Source organism: Montipora foliosa, chromosome 3, assembly GCF_036669935.1.
Source record: "Montipora foliosa isolate CH-2021 chromosome 3, ASM3666993v2, whole genome shotgun sequence".
Lineage (NCBI taxonomy): Eukaryota > Metazoa > Cnidaria > Anthozoa > Scleractinia > Acroporidae > Montipora > Montipora foliosa.
Window position 1 is genome coordinate 2,841,018 of NC_090871.1, and position 12,500 is coordinate 2,853,517.

General features: G+C 38.5%; 1 protein-coding gene across 2 annotated transcripts in view; it reads left to right on the top strand.

Moving 5' to 3' along the window:
- The window catches only part of LOC137996466 (matrilin-4-like), a 42,138-nt gene that overhangs the window by 5,916 nt on the left and 23,722 nt on the right, over positions 1-12,500 (top strand). The window lies entirely within an intron of this gene.

Here is a 12,500-nt window from a genome sequence, read left to right on the forward strand (position 1 = left end):
ACATGAAAACAACATTAATTTTGAACCACGAATATAAAAAGTTACCATCAGCGAAAAACATTTTGGGTGGTTTTAGTTGTGTTGTAATTGTACTTTTAGCTCAGACCGAGTAAATAGCACATTGAATTCAGCGGGCGCAGTGATCAAGTTACCGCGGCATGTTTACTCGCGAAACAGTGAAGCATCTGTGTCAAATGATGCCAAGATACCGGGTTTTTGTTTTTGTTCGCTTTCTTTTTCTTCCAATTGTTATAAATTTTGACAAGAAATGTGCGAATTCAACCCTTTGGCTCACAGGTCCTCACACGTTCGTACGACGAAACAGATCTGTCCTTGCGTAATATGTAGCTCTAACAGTGCACGATATTGTTTTGGTATTGTCTATCATTGTAGTGCCATGGTAGAAGTCTTGATCATGACTAAAACACCACACGAGTACATACGGGTAACATACGAGTAACATACGAGTAACATACTGAACATACGGATACATACGAATACAGACGACTAACATACGACTAACATACGAGTAACATACGAGTAACATACGGATACATACGACTAACATACGGATACATACGAATACATACGAGTAATACGAATGTTTTTCTCATAAAGGAAGCTCTAATTATAGGCCTTGCAGGCATTTTTCACGTCAGCAAACACGTACCCGGCTCAGTTTGAGGGGGGAGGGAGGGGGTGTTGATCAACCCCCCAAGGCTTTCGTTAAATTTAGTCACAGTAAAATAAATTCACATGGAGTGCAAAACCCTTAGCTTGCACTACAAGATGACAATATATTTTGGATGTCGCTTATGTCGTGTGACGTCATCAGATCCGCCATCTTGATTTCACTATTTCAGCTTAAGTTGCCTATGATAAATCAGTGCAAAAAATCAGTGCAAAATCAAGCCAGAAAGCTTAAATGGGGTAAAAGATTATGACAGACCTGCTCTGACTTCCTTACGTGTCTTAAATGTAAACTGGCCTGACAGTCATAATCATCTACGAGAGCAACATCCAAAATATACTGTCATCTTGTTGCGCAAGCTAAAGGCGGCGAAATACGAGATACAAAAACCCTAAACTTGGCGCGAAACATTATTTCGTTGCAAGTTTGGGTCGATTTCTCCCGTTTTTCACCTTGCATGATCAACTTGTCGCGCAACAAAAACATTTGTTGCGGGTTGAAGAAAGTTATTGCGAAAAGTAGAGCGCAGATCTACTCTGAGCAGCAAATTTTGGCTTTGTTGCTCGTTTTTCATCAAGCTCACAACTTGTCGCGAAACAAATGTGCTCTTGTACTAGGAAATCAACCACTCAGCGCCCTGCATTTCTTCAACCCGCAACAAATGTTTTTCTTGCGGGTCAAGTTGATCACGCAAAGTGAAAAACGCAAAACATCGACCAGAACTTGCAACGAAACAATGTTGCGCCACAAGTTGAGGGTTTTTGTATCTCGTCTTTCGCCGCCTTAAGGGTTTTGCACTCCATGTGAATTTATTTTGCTGTGACTAAATTTAACGAAAGCCTTGGAGGGTCTATCAACACCACCCCCCCTTCCTCAAACTGAGCCGGGTACGTGTTTGCTGACGTGAAAAATGCTTGCAAGGCTTATAATTAGAGCTTCCTTTATGAGAAAAACATTCGTATTACTCGTATGTATTCGTATGTATTCGTATGTATCCGTATGTTGATCGTATGTATCCGTATGTTACTCGTATGTTACCCGTATGTACTCGTGTGGTGTTTTAGTCATGATCAGAAGTCTTGGGTAAATAGTCTGAGAAGACATTTGGTTTCTAGCAAAGTACTGAACCCAGAAAGATTGAAGAAAATAAATGGGAAGTGAGAAACATTGGCTTCTGGGCTGACATGTTGATAAACTTCTTATCACAACAAGTTTAAGTGTGCCCTCTGAGCATCTGACAGCTTTGTAATACCGAAGTTCACTGAAGTTAAGCCCTCCCTGTTCGGCGGGGTTAGTGTTTGGATGGGAGACCAAAACAATATACCCCTCATAAAATAGAAACATTGGACCGAAAATACTATTAACGCTAACAAATGCGAACCAAGCAAGATACAGATTTTGTTAGCTTGCTTTATGCAAAACAAATATTGATGTAAAAGTAAATAAATATGGATACACAGATTTTAAGAAGAGCAGAAGGAAGTTTCAGGACGGTCGATCGAGAATAAAATATTTTGCAATCGGTATCAAAATTTACGACATGAAAACAACATTAATTTTGAACCACGAATATAAAAAGTTACCATCAGCGAAAAACATTTTGGGAGATTTTAGTTTTTTTGGTTGTAATTGTACCTCTGGCTGCACCGAGTAACTCGCACATCGGATTCAGCGGGCGCAGTGATCAAGTTACCGCGAAACAGTGAAGCATCTGTGTCAAATGATGCCAAGATACCGGGTTTTTGGGTTTACCTCGGTGTAAAAACCTGTGAAACTTTTTCTTTGTTTTGTTAGCTTGTGGTGGGGTTAGGTTATTGTTTGATGTTTTTTTGCTCTTTTGTTTTCCTTTGTGTTACGTCATCTGTGAGTTTCACAGGTTTTTACACCGAGGATGAGCCGCGTTTTTGTTTTTTTTAGTTTTCTTTTTCTTTCAATTGTTATAAATTTTGACAAGAAATGTGCGAATTCAACACAAAGATCACAATCGCCCAACTCTCAGAGGTTGACCATTGTTTCTGGAAAATTAAAAATTTACTCTCCAAGACAAGGTTATTTATCACCAGGTAATTCCATCGTTTTGGTAATAGCAGCTACTTTATTATTCATCAGCGTCACAATAGTAGGTCGCCCATCCAGATACTAACCCCACCGGATAGTAATAAATTCAGATTTAAACTTCTGTTTACAAAACTGTCAGGTGCTGTCAGTGCATGATTACACTAGTGGTGGAAAGAAGTTGCATGATCAACATGTCAGCTCAGAAGCCAATGTTTCTCGATTCCCTTTTATTTTCTTCAATCTCTCTGGGTTCAGTACTTTGCTAGTAACCACATGTCTTCTCAAGGGGCTATTTATCTAAGACTTCTACCATGGCGCTACAATGATAGACAATACCAAAACAATATCGTGTACTGTTAGACCTACATATTACGCAAAGACAACTGTCAACATGTCATCCCAGAAGACAATGTTTTTCACTTCCCATTTATTTTCTTCAATCTTTCTGGGTTCAGTACTTTGCTAGTAACCACATGTCTTCTCAGGCTATTTACCCAAGACTTCTACCATGGCACTACAATGATAGACAATACCAAAACAATATCGTGCACTGTTAGAGCTACATATTACGCAAGGACAACTTGAATCTCCTGGAAGACAACACACAGCTCAGTTGACATTATGGAATAAATCACTGTGTTACTTCACTACCACACGTAAGCAATGCGTGTCAACTTTTTTTAAAGAGGACAGGAATTTCTTCTTTCTGACAAATGATTAATTAATAGGCCGGTAGCCAGGTTTTTAACCTCAGAAAAGGATCTGTTTCGTCGTACGGACGTGTGAAGACCTGTGAGCCAAAGAGCCTCTGCTGTTATGACTTCTGGGTGTTCCCTTAAATGGTCTTAATGACCCCCCCAACTTAAAAAAAATTGCCTGGAACGCTGCACGTACCACAGGCAACCCAGTGTACCCTCACGGAGGGTCTAGTTTGTTATTTTGTTCCGTGTCGGGAAAAGTCTTGCCTGTCACTCCCCTGCTAAGTGGTGTCTTTGTGCATAGAGTCTTCTGTGCGTATTTTGTTAGGTTTGAGGGGGCTGGGGTAATGCGTAGTTTGCTCTGCACAATTAACCTGTAATGGCGTCGAAAGTCATTGTAACGCGAATGGCTTTTTAGTACATCTTTAAAGAAAATATACCCACATGGAGCTTAGGAATGGAACGTCAAGACAGGCGGTGAAACATAAAGATCTGGAATCTTAAAAAAGCGACGAGCAATGGACTTCGACAGCGTGAATCTTTCGCCCGTCGAGCCGAAATCAAAATATGCTGTACTTCTAATATTTCGCCAAGGTGGTGTTACGTACAACACTGAAACCAAATGGAAATTTCTCTGATAACTTTCGGGTTCAACAAAGACAGAGAAGGAATCGAACACCACAAGTAGATCTGTGATCTCTGTTGTGTGTCTCACAGTGTTTACTGAAGTCGCATCTATTTAAAGTTTGCCTGTTTGTCTGGCAAGTAACATTCATTTTGTACTCAACTCTGCAAAGGTTAAAAAAAAATGGAAATGTGGCAGTGAAAAATTACTTGAATGAAAGCTTGTTGTCTCTTTTGTGCTTTATTATTTACGGTCAAGGTTCTTTCGAGAAGGGTTGAATGTGAACTGTCAGAAATTTATTTAATTGCGTATGCTTTGTGATTGTGTGTTTCGCTTGCACGCACGCAGCTGAAATAGGAAGGGTTTCTTGCCTCTTATAGCAAATATGTTGCTTGTTTCAAGAAATGTTTCGGTGGAAAATATTTCAGTGAAATTTCCAGCTTTTGTAAATTTATCATGTTGTGTAATTTTCGAGCTTAGCAAATTTGCATACATGTGCTGAAATGTGATACGGGGAGAATTTTTGTGGTAACGCATAAGTCACGAAGATAAACAGGTCTGTTGGAAGCGTGCTTGAGTTTCAACAAAATGACCCCCAAAATCGGCAAAAGATTGTGACGCTGATGAATAATAAAGTAGCTGCTATTACCAAAACGATGGAATTACCTGGTGATAAATAACCTTGTCTTGGAGAGTAAATTTTTGATTTTCCAGAAACAATGGTTAACCTCTGAGAGTTGGGCGATTGTGATCTTTCTGTTGAATTTGCACATTTCTTGTCAAAATTTATAACAATCGAAAGAAAAAGAAAACTAACAAAAACAAAAACCCGGTAGCTTGGCATCATTTGATACAGATGCTTCACTGTTTCGCGAGTAAACATGCCGCGGTAACTTGATCACTGCGCCCGCTGAATTCGATGTGCGATTTACTCGGTGCAGCCAAACTTGTACAATTACAACAAAACAACTAAAATCTCCCAAACTGTTTTCCGCTGATGGTAACTTTTTATATTCGTGGTTCAAAATTAATGTTGTTTTCATGTCGTAGATTTTGTTACCGATGGCAAAATATTTTATGCTCGATCGACCGTCCTGAAACTTCCTTCTGCTCTTCTTAAAAATTGTGTATCCATATTTATTTACTTTTACTTCAATATTTGTTTTGCATAAAGCAAGCTAACAAAATCTGTATCTTGCTTGGTTCGCATTTGATAGCATTAAAATAGAATTTTCGGTCCTATGCTTCTGTTACTGAGTGGTATATTTCTTAGGTCGCTCAGCTTTCAACTTTTGTTTACAAAGCTGTCAGATGCTGTCAGTGCACGCTTACACTTGTGGTGCAAAGAAGTTGCATGATCAACATGTCAGCCCAGAAGCCAATGTTTCTCGATTCCCTTTTATTTTCTTCAGTCTCTCTGGGTTCAGTACTTTGCTAGTAACCACATGTCTTCTTAAGGGGCTATTTATCTAAGACTTCTACCATGGCGCTACAATGATAGACAATACCAAAACAATATCATGTAATGTTAGACCTACATATTACGCAAAGACAACTGTCAACATGTCATCCCAGAAGACAATGTTTTTCACTTCCCATTTATTTTCTTCAATCTTTCTGGGCTCAGTACTTTGCTAGTAACCACATGTCTTCTCAGGCTATTTACCGAAGACTCCTACCATGGCACTACAATGATAGACAATACCAAAACAATATCGTGCACTGTTAGAGCTACAGATTACGCAAGGACAACTTGAATCTCCTGGAAGACAACACACAGCTCAGTTGACATTATGGAATAAATCGCTGTGTTACTTCACTACCACACGTAAGCAATGCGTGTCATTTTTTTTTAAAGAGGACAGGAATTTCTTCTTTCTGACAAATGATTAATTAATAGGCCGGTAGCCAGGTTTTTAACCTCAGAAAAGGATCTGTTTCGTCGTACGAACGTGTGAGGACCTGTGATCCAAAGGGCCTCTGCTGGTATGACTTCTGGTATGATCAAAAATAAGACACAAACAGCAGTGATAAACATATTGAACTTGTTCATTTTAACTATGACTTGACGTTTCGTATGTGCTCTACATACATTTTCAAAAGTAACCGTTGAAATTTAAAACAGCTATTTATATATAACAAAGCGGATGAGGGGACTGGAACCTAGATTAAGCAAATACTTAACAGTAAAATATATAATAATAATAATTATAATATTAATAAAAACAGAAAAGATTAATAAAGCATCAGCATTTCACTTCCGACGTTGACGTTGAAAGCTGGCTCAAGTTCTTGAATAAAGAAGGTCTCTTTTATTTTACAATGATAGTCAGTTTTGCCCTTCGCTAAAATATCAAAATGATCCCACTTGATGTTATGTCCAGTGGCCTTGACGTGGTCAGCAATGGCTGAAGTATTGTCATTTTTAGCTAGGGCCTTAAAATGTTCGGTTTTTCTATCGTGAAGCCGCTGTTTAGTTTTACCGATGTAAAAACCATTACAATCCCAACAATTTGCTCTGTAAATAACTCTGGATTGTTGTGAACGATTAATACGGTCCTTGTCAACCTCGCTCCCAGGGTCTCTCTTCTCTGCCTCCATTGGAGGCAGAGAAGAGAGACCCTGGGAACGAGGTTGGGTCCTTGTAAGGAAAGAAAGATTTTATACATCGAGTGGTATGACTTCTGGTATGACTTCTGGGCCCCCCCCCCCCCCCCCCCACAACTTGAAAAAAAATGCGTGGAACGCTGCACGTACCACAGGCAACCCAGTGTACCCTCACGGAGGGTCTAGTTACTTATCATTTACTACCTATTAAAGGATTGTGAACAATGACACCCCTTTGCTTTATTGAATGTGTTAGTGTTGTAATTAAAGATGACTTGGACAATGGGTGAAGAGTGGACCACGTCGTACATTGATGATATTTTTTGTTTATATTAATGCTACCAGGATCAAAAGAAGCTTTCAGAAAGGAGAGACCATTTTTGCGTCACTCCTATTCCAAGGTCACGGTAGTGAAAATCAAAAGAAAGTAACCCCAATGATTCAAGCCAATAATTTATGACAAAATCCTCGTGTTATATTTTGCAGTGTTAAAGATTATTAAAAAAATACTGTGTATGATGTAGTCCATATATTTGTTTCTTGTCCAGTTCTCGCTCACTAAAATTATAGAATGGCCATCCTGTAATTTGGATACAAATTATCCACACTCGAGGAGGATCCTTCGGATCAAATCTAAATCCAGAGTTCTGAGATTCACCACTAAAGCGTTTTTTTGGGAAAGGATTTGTAAAAAAATATTTCTGACAAGCGGTTTTCCATGCAAAAATGATACACAACAGCTATACCGTACATGACAGTTCTCCCAAATGTTCTTCTCGCGCCATTTTTACCGTACGATCGAAGGTCGAAAATAGTTAGGTTTCCTGCAAATTTCACACCAGAAATCACGCTATTTCGTCATTTCTTTTTATCGATGGCTAAGGGTTTTTTTTTTTTCTGGTGGCATTTTCATTGAAGAATTTATCCAATACAAACCAGTTAACCGCTAATTTTTTGTTTTGTTTTTGAAATTGCTCGCAATTCTGGGTTTGTACGTTTGTTTGCGTTGTGATGGAAAATAGTCCTTTTCCGGATTTTGCGTTTTTTTGACACTGAAGAATCCATTGATTTGAGATCACAAATTTGTTTTTGGATTTTCCCAAAAAAACGCACCCTACATTATCTTTGCGTGACAGAAGGACGCTAACCTTTTATTCATATGAAAATCCTTTACAATTGCCATAAAAGCCATACAGATGTCTTCGCTAGGTTCTTACCTTTCTATCTCGATTATCGTAGATTGAAAAACCAAAATTTGCCATGTTCTCGAAATGCGCGCGCTTATTCGCAAAGAGAAATTATGGGTCATTCACAACTTGTCTCACGTGTTTTGAGAACTGTTTCAGCGAGTATATCGAGATTTCTTCATGGAAAATGCGCCCGTATTATTTTTATTCACGAGTTTAGTAGTATCAGAAAACGAACGAATGAGTTTTCTAATACGAAACAACGAGTGAATAAAAATCGTACAAAGCACAAAGCAATTGCCATCCTGCTGTAATGTGTTTATTTCATAGGTACTGACGTTTTTTTCGTTCTAGTGTTTGACAGACAAATTTATTTCGCACAAATGAAGTGGAGCGATGAAAGCAATAAACAATGGTTTAAAATCGCCCAACCGACAATTTATCTAAATTAATAAAATTTCCAACACTTACTGTGTTTCAGATATTCCAAAGTAGTCCACACAGTGAAAATTTGTCGTTCGTTTTCCTGATTGGCTACATTTAGAATCAGTACGAATATTTTATTCACTACGATTTTCATGGATAAATCTCAGTACAATGAAATAAAGATAGATTATTATATAGATGCAGAGATCAGAAAGTTAAAGAGATAAGTGAAGTAAGTGTTAAATCAAACCACCGATCGTGAACAAAAGCCCCAAACAAATAGCAACATATTTTTGAAATAAAAGAAATCTTTACCTTCCATACCTCGCTTGAGAACTTTTCAAACCTTTTAAGATCTTCTGAAGTAATTTGTGGAGAAAACTAAGCAAGAAGAGATCAAAAACTTTGAAAACCATCCACCAGTCGGCCGCCATGTTTACAAATTTTATTCCCGCTGTTGGTGCCAGGCCACTCGTGCCAAAGTTTAACATAATATTAGCCAATCAAAAGGCTGATTTTTTACTTCTTTTATTTCATCACGGAAACGTACGTAAATCTCTATACTTATGTAACTAGGGGTAATCGAAGCTTAGGCGAGTGCGTTCGATGTTTGTGGGACGGTACAGGTTTGGTACAGGTAGCAACTGAGGGGGGAGGGTGGATGGTTCGTGCGATAGGGAAATGTTATTACAGTGGAACCCCGATACAACGATCCTCGATATAACGATATCCCCGGTAAAAAGATAAACATGCTATGTCCCGGCAAAAGTTACAGTAAAATGTATGGGACAGAACCCCGATATAACGATCTTCAGTATAACGATATTCCCGATATAACGCTGAGTTCTTAGCGTACCGAGCGTAAAATCTTCCCCGATATAACGATATCAGTACACAGATACAACTTCAAATGTTTAAGTTTTGTTTTGTTTTGTTTCCCTTTTACGATTCATACCACAGACTTTGTTGTGTAACCTTGATAACGTCTAATGCTTTGCAAATTGTGAGTTATTTGATACTCATTACAAGTTTAATTAAACAATATGTACAGTAGTAAAAAAGCACATGTTAATTTTACCCCGATATAAAGATATTTTCGGTTATTTTAAGGCAATATCGTTATATCGGGAGTCTCGTTATAACGATACCTCGATATAACGATCTAATTCCACTGTACTGCATCTATGAACGTGATAACTTGTTAGACGTAATCATTAACTATTTATTTGGAATTCTACAAGTAGACAACAACTGAAAATTACTCTAAAATGAAACTATTACTTGCAAGTCTTTTCAGCTTGTGGTATTAAAGACCTAAGATTACTTTTCTGTGTTGAACGCTTGGACAAAATAAATTTAGTTTGTTGATTACAATGCCGTAAATATCACAAGTCATGATGAAATGGCGCCGACGAGCGTCATATCTCGGTAGATTTACTTTGTGGCACAACGGCCGCCAAGCTTCACAACTCGGTTGATTTACTTTGAGGCACAACGGCCACCGAGCTACACAACTCGGTAGATTTACTTTGTGGCAGAACGGCCGCCGAGCTACACAAATCGGTAGATTCACTTTGTGGCAGAACGGCGGCCAAGCTACACAACTCGGTAGATTTACTTTGTGGCACAACGGCCGCCAAGCTACACAACTCGATAGATTTACTTTGTGGCAGAACGGCCGCCGAGCTGCACAACTCGGTAGATTCACTTTGTGGCACAACGGCCGCCGAGCAAAACAACCCGGTTTGATGCAAGCGCGAGGAGTCGCACACATTTTCCAAGGACAGTGACGAACCATGCTTAATCCAAAGTAAAATTTTACCGTCTTCAGTTGCCAGACCTTCAGCAATCTTTCAGCTCTTTTCAACGATGAACGATGGAAGATTATCACACCTCACCAAAAGCTAGAATAATGAACGCCGACGACGCACAAATCACCACGTGCGATAGTTCGTCAAAGTGAGGCAAAACGTAACCAAGCACCTCAAAGCGAGGCAAAAGTGTGTCGACGACGAAAATGCAATCTCGAAAAAACTTCCCTTACAACACAAATTAGGGGTTGCGTTCTCGTACCTCGAACGCAACAAGAAATAATCAAAGATTAGTGAGTGCGTTCGATTGGAATTTTAGCTATGATCGTTCAATACCGCATTATTCAATGATGACACCTTTTGGCCACCAATGGCAATGACACTTATAGATACATGGAGAGCCTAAGAGCTTGCATCGTTAGAGGATAAAATGTAGCGAACAATTGACGTTTGCGTGTTGACTCCAGTTGAAGGGAAATTTTCAACAGTGTTTAGGATGTGGCATATTTAGTAAAAGTTGAAGGAAATGTAATTAGCACCCGAAAGAACAGTTCTTGCTGTTATGGTAGCGGTCCTATTTCATCAGAAGTTCCTTTACACGAAAGATGTTGTTGTTTCTATTGGATTTTATTTGACTCTAAAAGTTTTGTTGGTACAGACTACTTGTGTGTTACCATTGATTTTGCACTCAGAAAGTGTGAGAACTAGGTGTCTACTCCGGCCCGACCCTCTTTAAAGTTGTGTTGGGTAAAAGGTGGCTATTGCCAAGGTAAGGGGACTTAATTATCTCTTTTGGGTAAGTTTCTTGTTTTGTGACGAAGAAAGAAAACAAAGAACTTGCAATCTATGAATGTGTCTGGCAAACTGTTTGCAAAACATGTTTTTGGTTAAGAAATTTGATGTACTATTTGGATTTACGAACAGGAATTAATACTCTCGCCCTCGTGGCTTCTGAGTTAATAGGTCATCAGTGTTTAGGCCTGATGGGCTATTGACTCGGATCCTATTTGGGATTGAGGGATAATTGTGAAGTAGATGTTGTACGGGTTGATAGTCTTGGGTTTTTAATACAGTAGCAGGATATTATGTAGTTGAAATTTAAAGTCAGATTATTTAACAATTATTCCATGAGCGCGCGTTGGATATGAGATGATAGAAAGCCAAGAGGCGCGTAGCGCCGAGTTGGCTATAATCATCTCATATCCAACAAGCGCGAGTAGAATAATTTTTTTAATAAAAACGCCCCCAAAATATAGAAAACTAGACTACAATAAAAATTAAAAGGCCCAAAAAATCAAGCATATGCTTGCTTTGTTTGTAGATCATGGTATAATGGCTCATAACCCATGATGGCAATCAAAACTCTCGAATTGCATTATCCAATGATCCAGTTTTTACTAAAGCATGGTATAGAACTCAACGTTTTATTATTATATGAATGAGCAAAATGTTGTTTTAAACGACAACGAGTCTACAGTTGAAAGTGTTGAATTGTGGTACGTACAGTTTAAATTTCCAATTACATTTTCTTCTGATAACAATGTTGCCAAGCTATAGCTGCTTTAGTCGTTTCAAAAGAGTATTTGGTTTGGCTGTAACTGGAACAATGGTAAGGAGTACATAATTGAAAGTCTTGAATCATTCTAACTGAAACCAGAACGAATACTGATTTGAAAGTCTTAAATCATTTTAACTGGAATGTTATTGTTCTTTCACGATTCTCAGCAGATCAGCATTTGGTAATACACGATATATGTATGTCATAATGTCAACTGCAATATCTATATTTTTGTTTGCTAAATAGTGATGGCTACGGGGATGTCCCTGTGTGTTCTAATGTTAAGACCCAATCCTTATTATAAAGATGTGACCATTGATCAACATGCATTGGATAGCTTGCCGAGGGGGACATTGGGATTTTCGGTTTTGCGGTTTTGGCTATTTATTAGATCGGTTTTTCGGTTTTTGTGCCAAAAGACTTCGGTTTTTCGGTTTTGGTGTTCATTGCGGTTTGCGGGTTTTTCGTTTTTTAGCATCTGGTTTTCGGTTTTCGTAGAAAATACGAGTGGTTTTTCGGTTTTGTTATCCGATGTGCTTTTTGGGTTCCGGTTTCTCTTAGATTTGAGCGACAATTGATTTAATCTTTATTTAACCACTTTGCAGTTGATCAGCAATACAAAAATCATATGTACAATTAAAAATTTATAGACAAAACTATGTAAACTACATTAACTATCTTACTCAATATCATACAATAAAAGCTGCTTTCCATGAATGCCGTGTTTCAGTAGAATAATGGCTTAGATAACCTCTTTAATCAGTCGTTTGAATTGATTGAGGGACTCTGCTTTCCTTAGTTCTAATGGCAAACTGTTCCACAAAACTGCGCCACTATAG